The sequence below is a fragment of the Pan paniscus genome, chromosome 3 (genome assembly GCF_029289425.2).
Source record: "Pan paniscus chromosome 3, NHGRI_mPanPan1-v2.0_pri, whole genome shotgun sequence".
Taxonomy (NCBI): domain Eukaryota; kingdom Metazoa; phylum Chordata; class Mammalia; order Primates; family Hominidae; genus Pan; species Pan paniscus.
Window position 1 is genome coordinate 90690582 of NC_073252.2, and position 20490 is coordinate 90711071.

At 33.5% G+C, this 20490-nt stretch overlaps 1 protein-coding gene and 1 long non-coding RNA gene across 4 annotated transcripts in view; both read left to right on the top strand.

Moving 5' to 3' along the window:
* The window catches only part of GRID2 (glutamate ionotropic receptor delta type subunit 2), a 1507251-nt gene that overhangs the window by 361676 nt on the left and 1125085 nt on the right, over nt 1-20490 (top strand). The gene's annotated exons all lie outside the window — the stretch shown is intronic.
* Nucleotides 1803-20233, top strand: LOC129397615 (uncharacterized). Its single transcript, XR_008625187.2, has 3 exons — nt 1803-2253; nt 5935-5974; nt 9185-20233. It is a non-coding gene; the product is annotated as an uncharacterized LOC129397615 (long non-coding RNA).

Here is a 20490-nt window from a genome sequence, read left to right on the forward strand (position 1 = left end):
AGGTCGCATGTGCAGTTAAGAAGAATGGGTATTCTATTGTTGTTGGGTATCATGTTCTTTATATGTCTGTTAGACCTAGTTAGCTTATTGTGTTTCTTCTCTTTCCTTACTTATCTTCTGTCTGGTTGTTCTCTTCATTATTAAGAATGAGATATCAGTCTCTAACTACTTTTATAGAACTGTCTATTTATCCCTTAAATACTGTTAATTTTTGCTTCATGTATTTGATGTCTGTTATTAGCTACATGAATGTTTACATATCTTCATGCAGTGTTGATTCTGTTATTAATACATAATGTCCTTCTTTGTCACTTGTAACCTTTTTAAATTTAATGTCCATATTTTCTGATTTTAGTATAGTTACTCCTGATCTCTTTTGGTTACTATTTGTATGGAATATCTTTTTTAAATCTGTCATTTTCAACCTATTTCTGTCTTTGGATCCAAAGTGAATCTTTAGTAAACAGCATATTGTTGGTTGATTTTAAAAGTCCACTCTGTCATTCTTTTTTTTTTTTAATTTCAGAGCTTAATCTACTTATGTTTAAAGTAATTACTGATAAGGAAAATCTTCTGTCATTTTGCCATTTTTTTCTGCAAGCATTATAAATTTTTTGTCCTGATTTTTTGCATTACTGTCTTCTGTGTTGATTTCTTTTGTAGAAAAATATTTGAATTCCCTTCATATTTCCTTTTCTGTGTATCCTAGAGCTTTTTTATGTGGTTACCATGGTAATTACATTTAACATCCTCAAGTCATAACACTCTAGTTTGAATTTAAGCCATTTTAACTTCAATAACAAAAAAAAAAAAAAAAAAAAACCTCTGCTCCTTGGCAGCTTAGTTTCCACCCTGTTCATTAGTTCAGCTGTTGATGTAACAAAAACACATTTTATGTATTATGTGTCCAAAAATGTAAAGTAATAATTTTTCCTAAAGCATTAGTACCTTAAATTATGTGGCAACAATATGTATAGTTATAAACCAAAGTTACAATAATGCTAACATTAAATTTTTCATGTATTTATTTTTACTGCAGTCTTTATTTTTTCATATACCTTTGAGCTACCATCTAGCATCCTTCATTTTAAACTGCAAGAGTGTTTTTTAGCATTTCTTTCAGGGCCAATCTAGTGGTTATAAACTCAGCTTTTGCTTATTTTAGAATTTTTTTATTTTTCTTTAACTTTTGAAAGATAATTTTACCACATATAGGATTATTGGTTGACATTTTTTTTTCTAGTAGTTATTTAAATATAATAGTCCATTGCCTTCTAGACTGCAGTTTCTGATGAGAAATCTACTGATAGTCTTATTGAGGTTGCATATTATAAATTACTTTTCTATTTATGATTTCCAGATTATTTCTTTGCCTTTGGCTTCCCACAGTTTGATTAAAATGTGTCTAAGTGTGTGTTTCTTTGAGTTCACAGTATCGAATTCATTAAAGTTCTTGAATGTTTATATTCCTGTCTTTCATCAAATTTTGGAAATTTTCAGAAACTATTTAAATATTTTCTCTGCCTCTTTCATTTTCTTCTCCTTCGGAGACTACTATAATGTGTATATTGGTCTTCATGATTGTGTTTTATACCTTTAGTTTTCACTTTCTTCAATCATTTTTTATTTCCATCCCTCAGATTCAATAAATTCCATTGTCCTATATCCAAATGCACTGATTCTTTTTCTGCCTATTCAAAACTACCTTTCAAACAGTATAATGCATTTTTCATTTCAGTTATTATACTTCCCCGTTCCAGACTTTCCTTTTAGTTATTTTGAAAATACTCTATTTATATTTTCATTTTGTTCATACATATATATTTCTTACTTCCCCTGTGCCTTCCTTCAGTTCTTTGAGCATCTTGAAGACAGTTGTTTTAAAGTCATTTTCTAGTAGATCTACTATCAGGACTTTCTCAAGGACAATTTCTGTTGGTTTATTACCTTCCACTGAATGGAACATACTTTACTGTTTCTTCGTATGCCTTGTGATTTTTGTGTTGAAAACTGTATATTTTAATCCAATAATATGGCAAATTTGGAACTCATATTTCACTCCTTCACCTGGATATGCTGCTTTTATTTTGATTTGGTTTGTTTTGTTTGGAATGCTGTAGGCTATCTCTATGCCAAGGATTAGGCTGATGTGTAAACTTAAGGTTTTCTTTTTTTTTTTTTTCCAGATCTTTTCTGAGCCTGCATCTCTCCCTGGGCATTCCTGAAAACTTTCTAATTTTCCCGTATTTTCAGGTGCTGTGAATGTTTTAGTCTTTAATCTCTGGTTCACAAAAATGAGAAAAAGAAAAAATTAAGATTTAAAAAAACCTCACTTGAGCTTTATATACTCTGGAAGTCACTTCAGCCAAAGAAAATGCTACTTGGAACAATAAGGGGGAGATGTAGCAAGAGTAGGTGCCTGCCTTTGTGTTTGTCCCTCCTTGATCAAATACAGCAATTAATGATCAGAACACACAGCCCCAATGTTAGAGAACAGTGTCCTTACTGCCCACCCTGCCTCCCATGAGTTGTATGAAAACTGCTCTAGTAACATGTGTACAACTACCTGCCATAGAGTTTGTTAGTGTGAAAGGTGGCTGCTGTCGAGTTAAGAAGTGATATTGACCAAAATCTTCTTCAATTTACCACTAAAGCCTTCCCCTAGAAGATACAAGCCTTTATAGCATTCTAAATAAGTTACATGGGAAAGATTTTTGCTTGTGTAATTATTGTCTGAGTGAGAAAACTTATTATTGGTGCTTCCTACTCCACTGTCTTCCCAGAATTCTCTTATTTTGAGTTTTTAATAATATTTGAATTTCAAAGACTTCCTAATAATTACAAAGGATATAACACTGGGTAAAAGTAGAAGTGGGTCAGCAGACTTTTTATTGTAATTATACTTTCATGAGTCCCATAATATAAAATTTAGACAGTTTAATCCCTCCTCTGAAATATATGTTTCACTTATTATTAGAAGATACACATTATTTTTAATTTAAAGATAATGACTACATTTACTATTTTCTGTTCATTTACAATCCAAGAACAAATAAATATCCATAGCAACATAGACTCTAGAAAGGTCCTCCATATGCGCTACTCAATGCATACTTCTTACTTATTTTTGCCTAGACTATATATATTCATAAAGTTTTGTTAGCTGGACAGTCACCCAAACATATGAGAATTCATTTAAGACAAATCTAGAAAATTTAAAAAAATACCCCCTAGAGTGAAAAATTGTATACAGTGTTGGAATAAAAATTTTTAATTCCTTATTAAAGTAAATCTCATTCTCTTGCTTGGATTGACATTTGATCAATTGATGTTCAAATTAAATAAGTTGTTTGCGTTTCTAAAACAGACAACAAGATATAGTTAAAATATATTTAGTTCCAGTTCCTGCACTTCAAGAATTAATGTAGCCCTCTTCAAAGATTATGACCTTTTCTAAATGTACTCCTCGTATCACCAGAAATTGAGAGCTTTCAGCATATAGTACTACCGGTATCATCAAACTGAAAAAGCAGAAACGCTGTCCTTATCCTTTCCTGATCATTAAATGTCATCAGTGATAAAGCTTAAGTGAAGCAGTTTGTTAAGATGGAGGCTGTTGGTACTGCTCTGTAGAATACAGGAGGTCAGATTCCACAGTGTCAAGGAAAATCAAGCTAATGGAGCAATTTAATTAAAATTAATTGAGTATAATTCTGTCTCTTAAGAATGAGATTGATGTAGGGTTATTTCCAGCTTTTGTGGCTTAAGGTGAAATGAATGTCCATACTTTTTAATGTTATCTTCCTCAATCTTTTCCTATAATCATAGTTTTAACAAATAATAATGGTTTACAGAATTTAGAAATGTAAAAGACCTATGAGGTTATTTAAGCTACTATACACTGTGATTGGATTTTTTTATTCTCTTTATGTACCTCTCATATCCATACTGAGTTTAGTTCATAATATAGACTCTAAGCTGAGAAGTAATATATATTGAGGCATCTATTAATGCTTCATTTAAAACCCATACCCTTACCTTAAATTTTAGTGTAATCCTGCTGACAAACTTGTGTGAGCCAACTAGGTAGATTTTAGTTGAGCAATCTAGATTCCTGCTTCTGTCACAAAACAGTTTATACAAGTCAGCAGAATTGTCATAATATCTGATTAAATGTAGTAGAGACAGATGTAGTACACCTTTAGCATGACTTACTCCTCTGTCATTGGGATATGCTGTTCTCTTCATAAAATCACTTTTACTACTCCAGAAAGTTAAATAGCTCACATTTTTGCTTCCTCCACTCTGCTTACTTATGCATAAATATTATAGTCCCCTTGCCAAGTAGTCAGTATTTATAATTAACATATTTACTAGATTGACAACATTAAGTATAAAGAGATAGACATGGTGGTGACCAAAAGAGGAATATATTGGGCCTTGTTACTTGGGAAAAGATTTTAGCATGGTAGTATAGCTTGATAGTATTTGGTCATAATTAAGAGATTAAAAATTTCTTTCATGACTTTGTTTCTTCACTCTTGCAATGTCATTTATTGCATATATTGATACGGTTTTTAAAAATTAAAATTTACCTCTCCTAAACATTTTCTGCCTTTGAAAAAGTCATTGAAAAAATGTTTTGAATATATACAAGAATGAAATTAAAGGGTAAAAAAGAGTTAAAGTTCTATTCATTTTTATATTATTAGTCTAGGAGAGTGGTACATTTAATTAAACATAGAAACTTAAAGACATTGAATACGACTTCTCTGTTGCTACTCTATGCCTTATAATACTCACTGGCAGACAGGGTAGGTATGTAACTACTAACAACCCTAAAATATAACAAATACATCAACTGGAAAGCTTTGTATATTATAAAATTCTGTCAGCATGGCAGGGTACCTGAGCAGCGATCCTATGGAGAGCTGAAACAGAGTAACTGCAGGCAGAAGATATCTTTTTAAAGGAACTTGCTGATAAAAAGCTTCAACAGCATGACATATCTCTGACTTGCTGGGAAACAGCAGCTGACAGAGCAAACCAACATGTAACAATTGGTTTCAGGGGTGAATATATAGGACCATAAACCGAATGAAACTTGTGAACAGCTGCCAGAGTTGCAAATCAAAAGCCATTATACACCTATTCCATGTGGGGCCAACTGTTGAAACTAATAGTGCCCTTTCCTTTAGATTTTCTTGAGTAAAGGCAGCTATCAACTAGTGAACAGACCATAAGGAATATCATTTTACTTATGATAGAGAAATTATATACCATATGGAAATTTTATTTAATCTATTACCCCTTTCAATTTTGTATTCAAAATCTTATCGTAAGCCAAGCCATCTTCCAATAACAATTATTAAATATCTGAGCTTCAATTGACTATCATGATTTCTTGCATTCTAATCAACTAAAGAGAACTTCCAGATATATTCTGTACTGTAAGTAATTGAGCTATTCCTCATTATGCCGGCCTTGATTTGCAAAGGTGATGAAATATCTTCACAGTTGATGAGGAGGCTGGTTGCACCAAAACTTGCAAAAGTGTTTTCTTCATTTTCGCTACTGTAAAATAATGTGAATAACATAAAGGACTTTACTAGGCTGTATACTGAAAGAACAATAAATCATTAGCACCACAGGAGAGAGTTGTAATAGCCTTTGATTAATCTATAATCTACCACTATTGCAATATTCTTTGTTAATGGAATTTTCAATTAGAATGTTATTTGAAACACAATTCATTTTACATTTATTAAACGTTCCGCATACTATTATGTTGTCATTAGGTAGCATTTAGCAAACTGATCATTAAAGCAGCAAATTAGGACCACAGATATGTTATCATTTTTGGGAGCTTGCAGTGGCTTTGGTAATTTTTTTTAAACAGATTTAATGGTAAGATTCCATCATCTTCTTTCACAGTTTTTTCATCTCATTATTCCTATTTGTGGATGAACACTTGGTAAGGTATTTACTATTTTGAGTTCATTTTTATGCTTATGAACATTAGGTAAACATTGGCTTCATGATACTACTTACTTTATAAGGTTTTATGTAAATTATTAATACATATAGAGTAAGATTTCAATTAATCTCAGCTATTTTATTATTGCTAACAAATGTAGGGTAAAATTTCAGTAAATGTTAAAAATACTAATTTAATATGTAACACATGTAGAGCTACAAGGTGGCAGGAAAAGTTCTAAATGCTTTGCATATCTTAATTGTTTGATTTGCATAATATAAGCATTCTTTGAAGTAGGTAGTATTGTTATTTCTACCTTACAAATGAGAAAACTGGGGCTTAGAGAGGATAAGTAGTTGGTCCAAGGTCAGCTTGAGGTTTGGACCTGAGACTGTTCAACTTCAAAATCTGTCCTGTCAATTACTGTACTTTAAAACTCTCTGCCAGCAGTATTGAACAAAATAGGATATTATAAAATATTCATTTGTGACACTGATGTTTGGAACCCAAAATGTATATATCAAATATAAAAAATGCATACTAACTATATTAGTCTGTTCTCACATTGCTATAAAAAACTACCTGAGGCTGCATAATTTATGAAGAAAAGAGATTTAATTGACTCATAGTTCCGCAGACTGTACAGGAAGCATGGGTTGGAGGCCTCAGGAATCTTAAAATCATGGTCGAAGGTGAAAGGGAAGCAAACATGTCTTACCATGGCAGATAGGAGAGAAAGAGCTAAGGGGGAAGTGCTATCCACTTAAACAATCAGATCTCATGATAACTTACTCACTATCATGAGAACAACAAGGGGGAAATCCCATGATCCAAACACCTCCCACCAAGTCCCACCGCCAACACTTGGGATCACAATTCAACATGAGATTTTGGTGGGGACAGAGAGCCAAACCATATCTCTAGCCAATACCCACTCTAGATTCAAGCCTTGTTAGATTCATATTGTATCAAACATCATATTATATGAGAAACTACATTCAGGCTTCCATTTTCAGCCTTCATTTTTTTAATCATGTTATTGAACTGGCAGTTGAAATAGTGACCATCTCCAAATCCTACCAAGTTCCAAACAGACAGTTTTTCCTCCTTTGGCCTTTGACAGAGGATTCAGGAGTCAAATATAAGAAATAAGGAATAGATTTTTGTCAGCTGTGGACCCAGAGGAGTTAATTGTTGGAAGTGTTGCATAAAAGTAGTCTAGGGAGGCAAATGTACAATGTACTGGATAGTGAGAAGCAAGGAGGGTTTTGAGAGAGAAAAAGTGTCCAAATAGGAAGATAATATATTCTTTTTCCCTTTACCTTTGATCTTTATAATGTAGCTCTCCTCCCATGAGTCATATCATTTCTCAGATATTTGAAAAATAACTTTCGCTAACAACTGTAATATCTTTCCAGAACCTTTCCTTGAATGTATCAAATGTTGTCAGACCATATGGTTTCAGGATACCCTTACATACTGATTGCTTGAAACTGGTTGTTAAATTGAGGCTTAGAATTAGATTAACTATTAAAAAATAGCTTAACCAACAGTTTAAAATACAGTGAGATTTTTATTATTTAAACTTTTTAATATTATATCATAAAAGATTGAATTCAGTTTTTTATTGATTTTGTTTTTATCATAGGAAATTTCAAACATATTCAAATGAGAGAGAATCGTATAGTATATTTCCATGTGTCCATCACCCACCTTCAAAAATTATCATTACATGTCTGATCTTGTTTCACCTATATCCTTACTCATTTCTCACCTGTTCCTTTCTTCTGCTCAAGATTATTTTGAAGTAAACTCCAGACATCTTGTTTTCAACAAATATTTAACATGTGTCTCTGACAGTCATGAACTTTAAATTTTCAGCTCTAATACCATTACTACATCTGAATTTACAATCATTCCTTAATATGAATACCCAATGTTAAAATGCATGTAATAGTCTAGTAATATTTTATGATTAATATTTTTACAGCTTTCTCCAGTCTTTTACTTTCAACTTATTTGTACTTCTACATTTAAAGTGAATTTCTGGTGTATAGCTAATAATGGGGTCTTGTCTTTTACTCAGTCCAACAGTTTCTAACTTAACAAGAGTGTTTGCTCAGTCCATTTATATTTAATGTAGTTATTGGCATGGATGTATTTAGTCTAACATATTGCCATTTGTTTTCCATTTTCCCATCTATTCTTCATTACATTTTTTCTTCATTTATTTATTCATACATAATACATGTAAATATTTAGGGGGCACATGTTTATAATATGATACATTGATATAATCAAGTCAGGGTAATTAGGATATCTATCACCTTAAATATTTATTGTTTCTTTGTGGCAGGAATATTTAATTGTTCTCTTTGACCTGTTTTGAAATGTACAATGAAATAATATTAACTATAGTCATCCTACCAATCTATCAAGCACCAGTTCTCAGTTCTTCTACTAAGTGTGTATTTAAGCCCATTAACCACACTTTATCCCCCAATTCCCCTTACTCTTCCAAGTTTCTGGAACCACCAGTTTACTCTCTTATCTTCATAAGATTTACATTTTAGCTCCCACAAATAAGTGAGAACGTGCAATATGTGTCTTTGTGGGATTGGCTTATTTAAATTAATCAAGTCTTCTTTTTTATTTTTTATTGTTTTACTATTTGATTTTTAATGACATCTAGATAGAAAGATGTATGTATCTTTATTTTATATATATATTTTTGATGGTTACTGTAGTGTTTACAAAATTTATCTTTCACTATATTCAATCTTTTGGATAAATATACCACATCATCTATGCTATAAGACTACTGTAGCAGTGTATTCCCATTTATGTCTGTATGCGCTGTTGTGCAATTGTGGACATCCACTTTATTTCTACATATGCTATTTTTAAAATACATTGTGTGTTTTAAATATTGAGTTGTTGTTTAGATAAATGAGGAAACAACACTTTTAAAATTTAATAAAATATTTAACGTATCAACCATGCTCTTTCATGAAGATCTGTGTTTCTTTTAAGTTATTTCCCTCTACGCTTAAGGAGTTTTAAAAATATTTCTTGTACTGCATGTCCGCTAAGGAAATATTCTGTTTTTTTAGGTGAAACTGCTTTTATTTTCACTGATTTTTTAAAAGATTTTTCCCTGCATATGAAATTCTAAGACAGATTTACTTTATTTCTGTGTTCTTTCAGCATCTTAAAATTTTGATCTATTGAATTCTGGCTGGCATTGTTCCTGATAAGAAGACAGTTGACTTTTCTGTCCTTGTGAAAGTTTGGGAATTGAACAATGAGAACACTTGGACACAGGGCGGCAAACATCACACACCAGGGCCTGTCATAGGGTGGGGAGGAAGGGGGGAGGGATAGCATTAGGAGATATACCTAATGTAAATGACGAGTTAACGGGTGCAGCACACCAACATGGCACATGTATACATTTGTAACAAACCTGCACATTGTGCACATGTACCCTAGAACTTAAAGTATAATAAAAATAAAAAATAAATAAAAAAAGAAGGCAGTTGACATTCCTTTTATTTTTCTTCTGTATATAATACACTGTTTATTACAAGCTACTTTATATTTGATTTTTAGTAATCTTACTGTGTTGAATTGAGTGCTTTTTCATTGGATTATCCTGTTTAAAATGAATTGAGTTTCTTAGGCCTTCAGTTGATATTTTTCATCAAATTAAGTAAAAAAAAAATTTAGCATTAACTCTTCAAATGTTTTTGAACCTTATTTTCTCTCTCCTTCCTCTAGGACTTCATTACGAGCATGTATGACTGCTTTATTGTTCCATGGATCTCAAAGTCTCTGTTTGTTTATGTATTTATTTTTTTCCTTTCTATACTTCAGTTCAATAGATTGGTCTGTCTTCAAGTTCACTCATTCTTTATTCTCTAGTATTCAATAGCTGTTAAGTCCACCCTATAGCTTTCTTAATTTCAGATAATTTATTTTTACAGTTTCAACTTACATGGTTTTTATTTTATCTGATGAAATTTTCATCTCTTTACCCATTTGTTTATTTATTATTACTATTTTTTATTTTAGATGGAGTCTTGCTCTGTTGCCCAGGCTGGAGTGCAGTGGCACGATCTCAGCTCACTGCAACCTCCACCTCCCAGGTTCAAGCAATTCTCTGCCTCAGCCTCCCAAGTAGCTGGGATTATAGGCACCTACCACCATGCCCAGCTAATTTTTTGTATTTTTAGTAGAGATGGGGTTTCACCATCTTGGCCAGACTGGTCTTGAACTCTTGACCTCATGATCCACCCGCCTCGGCCTCCCAAAGTCCAAAAGGGCTAGGATTACAGGCGTGAGCCACTGCTCCCGGCCTGTGTTTATTTTTTATTGTAAATTCTCAAACATACATGTAATAGCTGTTTTATTGATTTTTTTCCTATTACTTTCAAAACCTCTGGTCCCCTCTGTATCTGTTTGTATTGACTATTTTCTTTTTCTTATGGTCATATTTTTGCTTCTTCATATGTCTAGTATATTTTCTTTATAATTTATATCACACATTGTTGGGGCCATGTTGGTTAGGAGCCAGACTTATTTCCCCCTTTTAAAATGGTTGGATTTTGTTCTGACAAGTAGTTAACTTACTGGTCCAACAACTTGATCTTTTGAGGCTTGGCTTTTACTTTGTTAGAGCACTATTACTATATAACTCTGCTTCTAAGTGTGGCACTTCTAGGGTCTGAATGCCTGGGGTATTCATCAAAGATTCCTGACTCAGGTTAATCAGAACTCCACTGTTCCTCAGCACTTTGGCTTTTGGAATAGCTATTTGGCTCACAGCCTCCAGTAGCTCTTGTCTGTCATGCCTATGGTTTCTGACTGAAATTGGCCAACAATTCAAAATTCAAAAATAATCACTATCCAAAAATTTCTCTTCAGAATTTTGGAGCTTTTTCTGTGACTGGTTCCCTCCTCTCTAATACTCTGTACATTAAATTTCAGCTGCCACAGGGACTCCAAACTCCAATCACTATTCTTCACTATTCTCTTTGCCCACTAAGAAACACCAGTCTCTGTTTGGGCTACAATTTTTTTTTTTTTTTTTTTTGAGACAGTCCTGCTCTGTCACCCAGGCTGGAGTGCAGAGGCGCGATCTTGGCTCACTGCAAGCTCCGCCTCCCAGGGTCATGCAATTCTCCTGCTTCAGCCTCCCAAGTAGCTGGGACTACAGGGGTCCGCCACCACGCCTGGCTAATTTTGTTTTTGTATTTTTAGTAAAGACAGGGTTTCACCATGTTAGCTAGGATGGTTTCGATCTCCTGAACTCGTGATCCACCCGCCTCAGCCTCCCAAAGTGCTGGGATTACAGGCGTGAGCTGCCACGCCTGGCCTGAGCTACCATTTTTTTAGTGGTGGTTTGGAAGCGTCCCCAGGTAGAAAGCCAAGCTGAAGTGGAGGTCACCTAATATGTTTCCCTTATTGAAAAAGAAAATACATCCCTACGCTATATGTTATTTAATGCCTGAGAAGAGTTTTATTTTATTGATTATCCATTTTCCTAATTATTCATGGAAGAGGGGCGAGTTCAATACTCAATATTTTGTCATAAATATAACTAGCACTTTTTAAAATAGTTTTTTTTGTTTGAATCAGTATTTAAATCAGTTCATATGTTATGATGCATTGTCGTGTCGAGCCCCCCCCCCCCCCCTTTTTTTGTGGTTGTTTTTGTTGTTGTTGAGACAGAGTCTCGCTCTGTCGCCCAGGCTGGAGTGCAGTGGCGCTATCTCGGCTCACTGCAAGCTCCGCCTCCCGGGTTCATGCCATTCTCCTGCCTCAGCCTCCCGAGTAGCTGGGACTACAGGTGCCCACCACAACGCCTGGCTAATTTGTTGTATTTTTTAGTAGAGACGGGGTTTCACCGTGTTAGCCAGGATGGCCTCGATCTTCTGACCTCATGATCTGCCCGCCTCAGCCTCCCAAAGTGCTGGGATTACAGGCATGAGCCACCACACCCGGCAGAGCCTCTTTTAACCTATAAATTCTGTACGTTTCTTGGCTTTTTTATTTGTTGGTTTTATTTGTTTCTTTGTATGTCCTTGAAGTTCATTGTTGATTCATATGGAGCATGGACTTAATTTAAGCTCCAAGACGTTGCCATGTCCTCTGTAAGATAAGATCCCCATATTCCCTACATATTTTTCACAAAATTTTCATTATACATTTATGTATAATGAGATGTTACATTTTCTTAATAGTAAAGCAATTCCTCAAAAAAAAAAGTACCATGTGATTCAGCAATTTCACTTCTGGCTATACAGCCAAAATAAGTGAAATCATGGCCTCAAATAGATGCTTATACACCTGTGTTCAGAGCAGCACTATTCTCAATAACCAAAAGTTGGAAGCAACCCCAATGTCAATCAGCAGATGACTGGACAAGCAAAATGTGCTATATGCATATAATGCAATATTATCCAGCTTAAAAAGTGAGGAAATTCTGACACATGCTAAAATACGAATTAATCTTGAAGACATTATGCTAAATAAAAAAAAAATCACAGAAAGACAAATATTATATGTTTCTACTTATATGAGGTACCTAAAGTGTACAAATTCATAGAGACAAAACAGATTGGTGGCTGCCAGGGGTTGGGAAGAGAGGAGGTTGGGGAAATAATGTTTAATGGGTACAGTTTCAGTAGGGGAAGATGGAACAGTTCTGAAGATGGATGGTGGTGATGATGACACACAGTGTGAATGTACTTAATTCCACAATGCTGCACACTTAGAAATGGATTAAAGAGCAAATTTTAAGTTATATGTATTTTACCAAATAAAAAAGAGATTAAAAAATAATATAGTTCAGTAGGTTCTTGGCTAGTAAGTTAGACAAAAGATCAGAGGAATAAGGCAACTTGGCAGGAACCTTATGAAAAGGATTCTGCTACTGAAATGGTTAAATTTAATAACTCTTAGGTGGTAAGAAAATGACCCTGTGTCTATGTATTAATTCTTATTACTGGTATATCCACTGGCCTCTTTCTCATTTCTCCTTGCATGTGAAAAAAGTTTTTCTAATTCATGCCCCAAATTGAACTCTTGATCTCCTTTATAAAACACCACAAAAAGCTGCTCTTGCTGCATTACATTCCGTCTCAGTGGGTGACAACTCCATCATTCTGATTGATCATGCCAAAATGTTGGAGGCATTTTCCCTTTCTCTCTCATGATATATCCAGTCGTACAAGAAAATTTACAGGTTCTATTTTCTAAATTATCCAGGATTAGATCACTTCTACCCTGTTCCAAAGTGACTTCCTTTCTAGGTGGCAAGCTTTTGTTTGTTTGTTTAATAGCTTTCTACCTGATTTCATTATTTTCTTCCTTGGTGAAAGGCTATTTTCACTACATCATCCAGGGAAGTTACGTTACATAAATCAGATCATGCTCCTTCACTACTGAAAATTCATTTGATTCCCTTTCTACTTTTAATGAAATCCAGTAATTCCTTAGTCACTCCACCCATGCCACATTGACCTCATTTTATTCAAATAAACCAAGTACCTTACCACCTTAGGAGCTTTGCACTCATTATGTCCTGTCCTATAACTGTTTGCCCTCAAATATGAGTTTCATGACTAATTTGCTTACTTTCTTTAGATCTTTATTCAAATTTTACCTTTTTAATGAGGTCTTCACTGAATATTTTTTATTGCAATTTCCTCCCCCTGCGTATCTATCAGCCTTCTCTGCTGTATTTTTCTTAGTAATATTTATCAGCATCTCACATACTATGTTACTTCTGTGTTTTATTTATTGGTACTCCCATACTCAATTATAAATTCGATAAGGGCAGGATTTTTTCTCTGTTTGATGTCTAAAACAATTCATAGCATGTAGTAAACCACCCAACATTTTTTAAGTTACATGAATAATAACATATCTTTACTTTATGACTAAGGAGTATGTTAAAGGCCTAATGGATATAATTACTATCGTAGAAGCAAGAAATCTCACTCAAAGTCTGAAGTAATTCAATACGTTAGTCACTGGTGTCTGCTACTTGGGTATGGAAAGAAGATTAGTGTGGGTCATGTAGCACAGTGTATTGCATTTGGAATTAGCTCTGCAAGATCCCATGTAGTTGGTGTTACTTTTTTTAAAATAAATTGATGAGCACCTTAAAAAAAACCCTTAGATTCAGGGACTAATACTGATAATGTATGTTTTGATGACAGTATTAAAAATAAATGAGTTATCAGAGAGTGTAAGCATTTATGAAACGTTTGCTATGTATCGGATACTCTCCTGGGCCCTTTAGATATCATTTTCACATGCTATTTTATTCATTTCTAATCAATGCACTACAAAGTGTATATTTGTATTGGCATATTTTCAAATGTGAAACTTGAGGATTATAGAATAATAATCATTTGTCAAATCCCATAAAATGAGTAACTTGTAGAGTTGACATACCTTGTGTCATCTCTCTGACTGCAAATAGCTTTTTTTTTTTATCCTCTCAGTATCTTATAGTAGAGAACATGTGTCCCCTGGAAATTAATTAAATATTAGCATAAATAAATGTGATCAGTTTTAAATGTAGCTTCAATTCCTAAACATCTATTTTCAGAACTCTTCTCTGTTAAACCATGGAAAGATCTATTTCCTTCTTTTCATAAGTCTTTGGTCAAGCCTTGAAAGTTAAAATCATTGTACTGATTCAACCAGTATGGTCTTTTTAAGTTTTATTGGATTTTTGTTTGTCTTCAGTTCTTTTATTTTTTGCAGTTTTAATCTGTGCACAGAGAACATCTTTCTAGCTTGTAAATTCACATCAGACACACCCTGCTGTTTCCTAGAAGTCTATTCCTTGTTGCTGTTAATAGAACAGCAGCATTTTTTTCTTAGTCACCATTTCTTCCTGCATACAGAACCATTACCCTCTGTCTACTTCTATCACCCTGAAATCTTCTATCTTACTTTTCAGATCTTTTTCACTATACCTCTTTCAAGAAATCAGGTATTAAAAATAAATAATTATTCTCTGATATTCAACCTATTTTTAATACCTCAACTATTTATTTTTAATACCTGATTTCTTGAAAAAGCATATTGTTAAGGAAGTAAGGTATCTTCATTAATATACATCTTTCACAACTGAATAGGTTCATTTTTATAAACTAGCACTTGTTTTTCATTTTATACTCAATTTATTTAGATCTGTTAATTGCGTCTGAATAGTATGTGAAAACTGTCATCATTCAGCTTGGGAAAAATATTCTTATAATGAAGTTATTTACAGCTATGTCTGTCATTAGTGTCATTAGTGCCACTAATAGAAAATAAGAAAATTGGAATGGCAAAGTTTAGACATATAATTGATTTCTTTATTCTGATACGTAATTGCAAGTGCTAAAACTTCCTAGATGTTAAATTGACTGAAAAAAAAAAAAACATATCAAAGAAGCAGATGTATGTTGCAGGGATGGTGGGTTCACTGTATTTGATATTTATATAGCTCTGTGAGTGACTCATTTCAACTTTCCTGGCTTAGGGGAAAAGGGTTAATGTTTGGCCTGACCAGTGAGTCCCAACGATAAGAGGTCAGGAAGAACTCTTTACTGGAGTTTTAGAAGGTAATAGAATAATGAAGGATGCAGCTATGAGTCTAGCAAATTGTGAATGTAAACAGAGGGCATTTTAGGGAAATTATTTAATGTAAGTTTTTCTACCATGGTAGATGCGATATGAAAGAATAGACACAAGACAAATTCTAATCCAAAATTTACCTTAAAATAAATATATAGCTATAACTTACATTAAAGAATCTAACAATTTTACCATTCACACATTTAATAAGTGTACATTCAGAAATGTACTCTTCAGTGAACTGTGGGAATACAAATGTGAATCAAATCAGTCAAGGATTAGGCCCTGAAAATTGAATTGTGATCACATGTTAAGTGTGCACAAATATTTAAACACAAAGTAGAAAATGATATATTTTTAAAAGAGGTCTCCCCCAAAAACAAGCAGTAAAAGAAAGGGGGTAATTTTCATCAGCTGCGGAAGCTTTAGGGAGAAGTAGCAACTAAACTGAATCTTGAACAGTTTGATAAAGGCAACTAAGTAGATGAACAGCATAAAGAATAATGAAAACAACAGATTCGTTGTTATTTTAGAACAATAATCACAGGGTCAGAGCTGTATTCATGGAAGAATACATGACAAGGGAGAACCCTTAGGTAAAGTCACTAATGAAAATGCACAGTTTAATCCCAGACATGAGGAATGGCAAGTGTACAAGGCATATGCATTTGCAGCACAAAGAGAATCACAAAAGAAAAATGAGATTTCTGTCCCAGAGATACTTAGGTGGCAATTTCTGTGCCAGAATTACTTAGGTGATTGGAAATGTAAAGCATGAACTCAAATCTGAAGGTAACTGTCCAAGAGTCAAGAGTTACTGATTTTGCTAAGAAAACAATAAAGAAAAAGAAGATTAAAGTAACTTTCTTAAGAAATACCTATATTTAAAGAATAAAAGAAATTAGAGAATGAAGAGAAATTGGAAATAATCCAGGAGAGAATAGCACCACAGAAACCTTTAAAAATAATTTCAAATAAAAGGAGTATTGATACTGTACATTAAGATTGGTTGCAGCTTACAAAAGCTACATATTCTATATATGGATTTATATGAGGCTATAGAGAAGATAAAACTACAGGGACAGGGAACACATCAGTGATTGCCAGCGATGTGGGTGAGGGTAATTGTTGAAGACAAAGGGAAAGCATAAGGTGATTTTTGAATTGATGAAACTGTTCTTTATCAATATTGTGGGTGTGGATCATGAACCTATGCATTGTTCAAAACCCATAGAACTCATTGTTCAATTTCCACCTATGAGTGAGAACATGTGGTGTTTGGTTTTTTGTCCTTGCGATAGTTTGCTGAGAATGATGGTTTCTAGCTTCATCCACGTCCCTACAAAGGGCATGAACTCATCATTTTTAATGGCTGCACAGGAAGGGGAACATTACACACTGGGGCCTATTGTGGGGTGGGGGGAAGGGGGAGGGATAGCATTAAGAGATATACCTAATGTTAAATGATGAGTTAATGGGTGCAGCACACCAACATGGCACATGTATACATATGTAACAAACCTGCACATTGTGCACATGTACCCTAAAACTTAAAGTATAATTTTAAAAAACCCATAGAATTGTACACAAGAAAGAGTGATTTTACCAATTGTAAATTTTTTAAAAAATTAAGTAACAGAAAAAGAGAAAAACAATAGAGTCATTGGTTTGTTGATTTAAAAATGTATATTCAGAATGTGGAAGATGAAGGGTATATGGTAAAGAAATGGAAGCCATATGCATTCTGTTTTCAAAACGTTTCCCAGTTAAGAAGAAAAAAAAGAAGGTAGCTTCAGGACATACCTCAGTTGATTAAAGAAAGGTTATTTAAAGAGAGGAAACTTGGAGATGTCTTTTATAGAGGTTAAAAAAGAACATACATATTCAAAGGAGAGTAAATAATTAATAAAGAAAATCTTTGAGGCCATTGGAGGTAACGGAAAGAGAGAAAGAGTCTTTTTTTTTAAATATACTTAAAAGAGGGCAAAATGAATAGAGAATGAATATAGATAGAATCATTTTAAGGGATCATCACTTCAACATGAATCTTGTTAAAAGGTTGTTCACTGGAATTTGAGATGGAACTATAGCAAAATCCTGTTTAGCCAGGTCCAAGACACCTTTCTTATTAATAGAGTCCAAATATTCAGGTTTCTTAACCTCCCAAATGCCCTGCCCTCTTATGAGTCCCAAAGTGCAAGTGTTGATTGGTCTAAACCAATGGCTCTCTGTATGGTCCGTAGACCAGCAACAGCACCATCACCTGGGGATTTGGTAAGCCCAGAGATCTGTGTTTTTAAAAAGCCCTTGATGCGATTTTGATCTACAGTAAGCTTTGAGAACTACTGGTCTAAGCCTGAAAGTATACTTCCATTTCATATCTTTTTGATTACACATGAGTATACCATTCAAACCCAGCCAAGGAAAAAAACTGGGAAGATTGCTGTTTGTTATTGGTGAACGATTTCTTTCTGAGAAGAGACACCCAGGGGCAATCAGCCTTTTCTGCTTTTGGATTGGTCATATGTGGATGAGATATTAAAATTGCAGGGCACGCACACACACACACACACACACACACTTCACCTTGGGGAGGAAACACAAACATAAAAGCCGATATGTTGCATATGGTGGAATGAAAACTTGGAAGGCACCTGGGTTATTGAGGACATCCTTATGTCACTAAAATTTAGTAAACTTAAAACTGTCTGTATCTGGTAAATTACTAGTAAGTTAATAAATGATCTCATTGATTAAGCCACTATTAATTGTGGCATCTTATGCTTGCAGCCACAGGCATCAAAACTGATATGAAAAATAACAAATTGGTTCTGTTACATTCTCCAGCATCTTCCTTCCTTAAAAATATTCTAGTTAATAGGCTAGGTGCGGTGGCTCACACCTGTAATCCCAGCACTTTGGGAGGCCAAGGCGGGCGGATCACAAGGTCAGGGGATCAAGACCATCCTGGCTAACACGGTGAAACCTTGCCTCTACTAAAAATACCAAAACTTAGCTGGGCGTGGTGGCGGGCGCCTGTAGTCCCAGCTACTCGGGAGGCTGAGGCAGGAGAATCTCGTGAATCCAGAAGGCGGAGCTTGCAGTGAGCGGAGATCGCGCCCCTGCACTCCAGCCTGGGTGAAAGAGTGAGACTCCATATCAAAAAAAAAAAAAATTGTAGTTAATAGTATAAATTTTGTATGCCTTTATCAATAAATGTTTTAATCAACAAATATGAGCGTATCAGCATCATCTTTGCCTAGACAGTAGTGCACAATCTGAAACCAGATATCAAGATATTTACCAAGTCATTATTATCAAGAGAAGTGGTGTTTTTGGCAAACTTGAGCAGCCTAATTCCACAAATACCTTACCATTAGGATTTAATTTGCCTGGAATAAAAAAGCAATATAAAAAGAAGGAAAATGAGGATGATGAAGAAAATATACTTACATTTTTATAATCCTTGAATAATGATGAATATGAATTTCATTATATAGTTATCTTTAGTTTTTGTATATTTAAATTATTTTATATTACAAAAATACAAAGCAAAACAAAAAAGATTAAAAATAAAAGGATAGAAAAATACAAATGCATGAAAACAAATTTAGCTATTTTATAAGACAAATGTCATTTAAAGCAAAAATAAATTCAGTTACATAATAAAATAATCTTTCATAATTATTAAATATGTATACATATAGAAGCAATAGTTGAAATATATAGAACAAATGTTGATATGATTATAAGGAGAAATCAAGAAATTTGCATCACTGGAAGATTTTTAACATATCTCTCTTTAAAAAATGATCAAAAACACAATTAGGCTGTGATTAACTTAGCCAAAAGTATGAGATTTACAAATCTCAAATAAATAGATTTGTAGAGTATAATGCAATCAATGGATAAAATAAATTCTTTTAAAATAAATATAAAAGGTTTAGAAAATTTGATGTACTAGCAAGTAAATAAAGTAGAATACCATTATGTAAATTTTAAAAATATGAAAAACAATCATATGTAATTTATACTATCATATATAAAAGTACAATATTTTGTGTGGGAATGAAATTTTAATATCTAATTTCAGAGGTGGGTTATGTTTGAAGTGCTTGAAGTGCAGAGTGGTTATCCTTGGTTACACAGGGGGCCAGTGGGAAAAATAGAGGTAAACCTCACATTTGATTTCTTGGATTTTTTTTTTACTATTAGTTAAACATAATTTTACTATAATGGAAATAAGGTTGTACAGTGTAATTTTATTACTTCAATATACCTACAATTATTTACAGTAAGTATACATTTCTGTAAATGAGAATGTGACATTCTCTTTCTCCTCTGCCCCTCATTTCTTGTTCTGTCTTTCCTAACAAGAACATTGTGTTAGGATTATTTTAAATTTAATGGGTCTGTATTTGTGAATTACAATGATCAAATTGTATTACAAACAGGCAGATAGTAATTCCAGTTATTTGTATTTAGAGAAAACTTTTTCATGAACAGAGTTAAAATTATGAGCCAGGATTTAACTACTAATGTCTGTGAACAAGACATGTATGTTGCCACACATTCCCTGAAGGTATTTCTAAAGCAGTTTTATCTACTCTAAAGCAGGTGACGTATATAATGAAGCCAAGGAAATAAGGATAACATAATGTTTGTGGTTGTCAGATGATTTTTAGACTTATGAAATATCCCAAATCAAGCATTTTATATTTTTAATACATATCAGAAGAAAGTTCTTGGATTTATCTTCTGTGCTAATTTATATTAAGTCTTGCAGTATTTTATTTAGAATGATAGTGTCTGACGTGAATGTCTTCAGCTTTCTAATTACTACTAATACTCTCAAAGTGAATGTAGTTAAA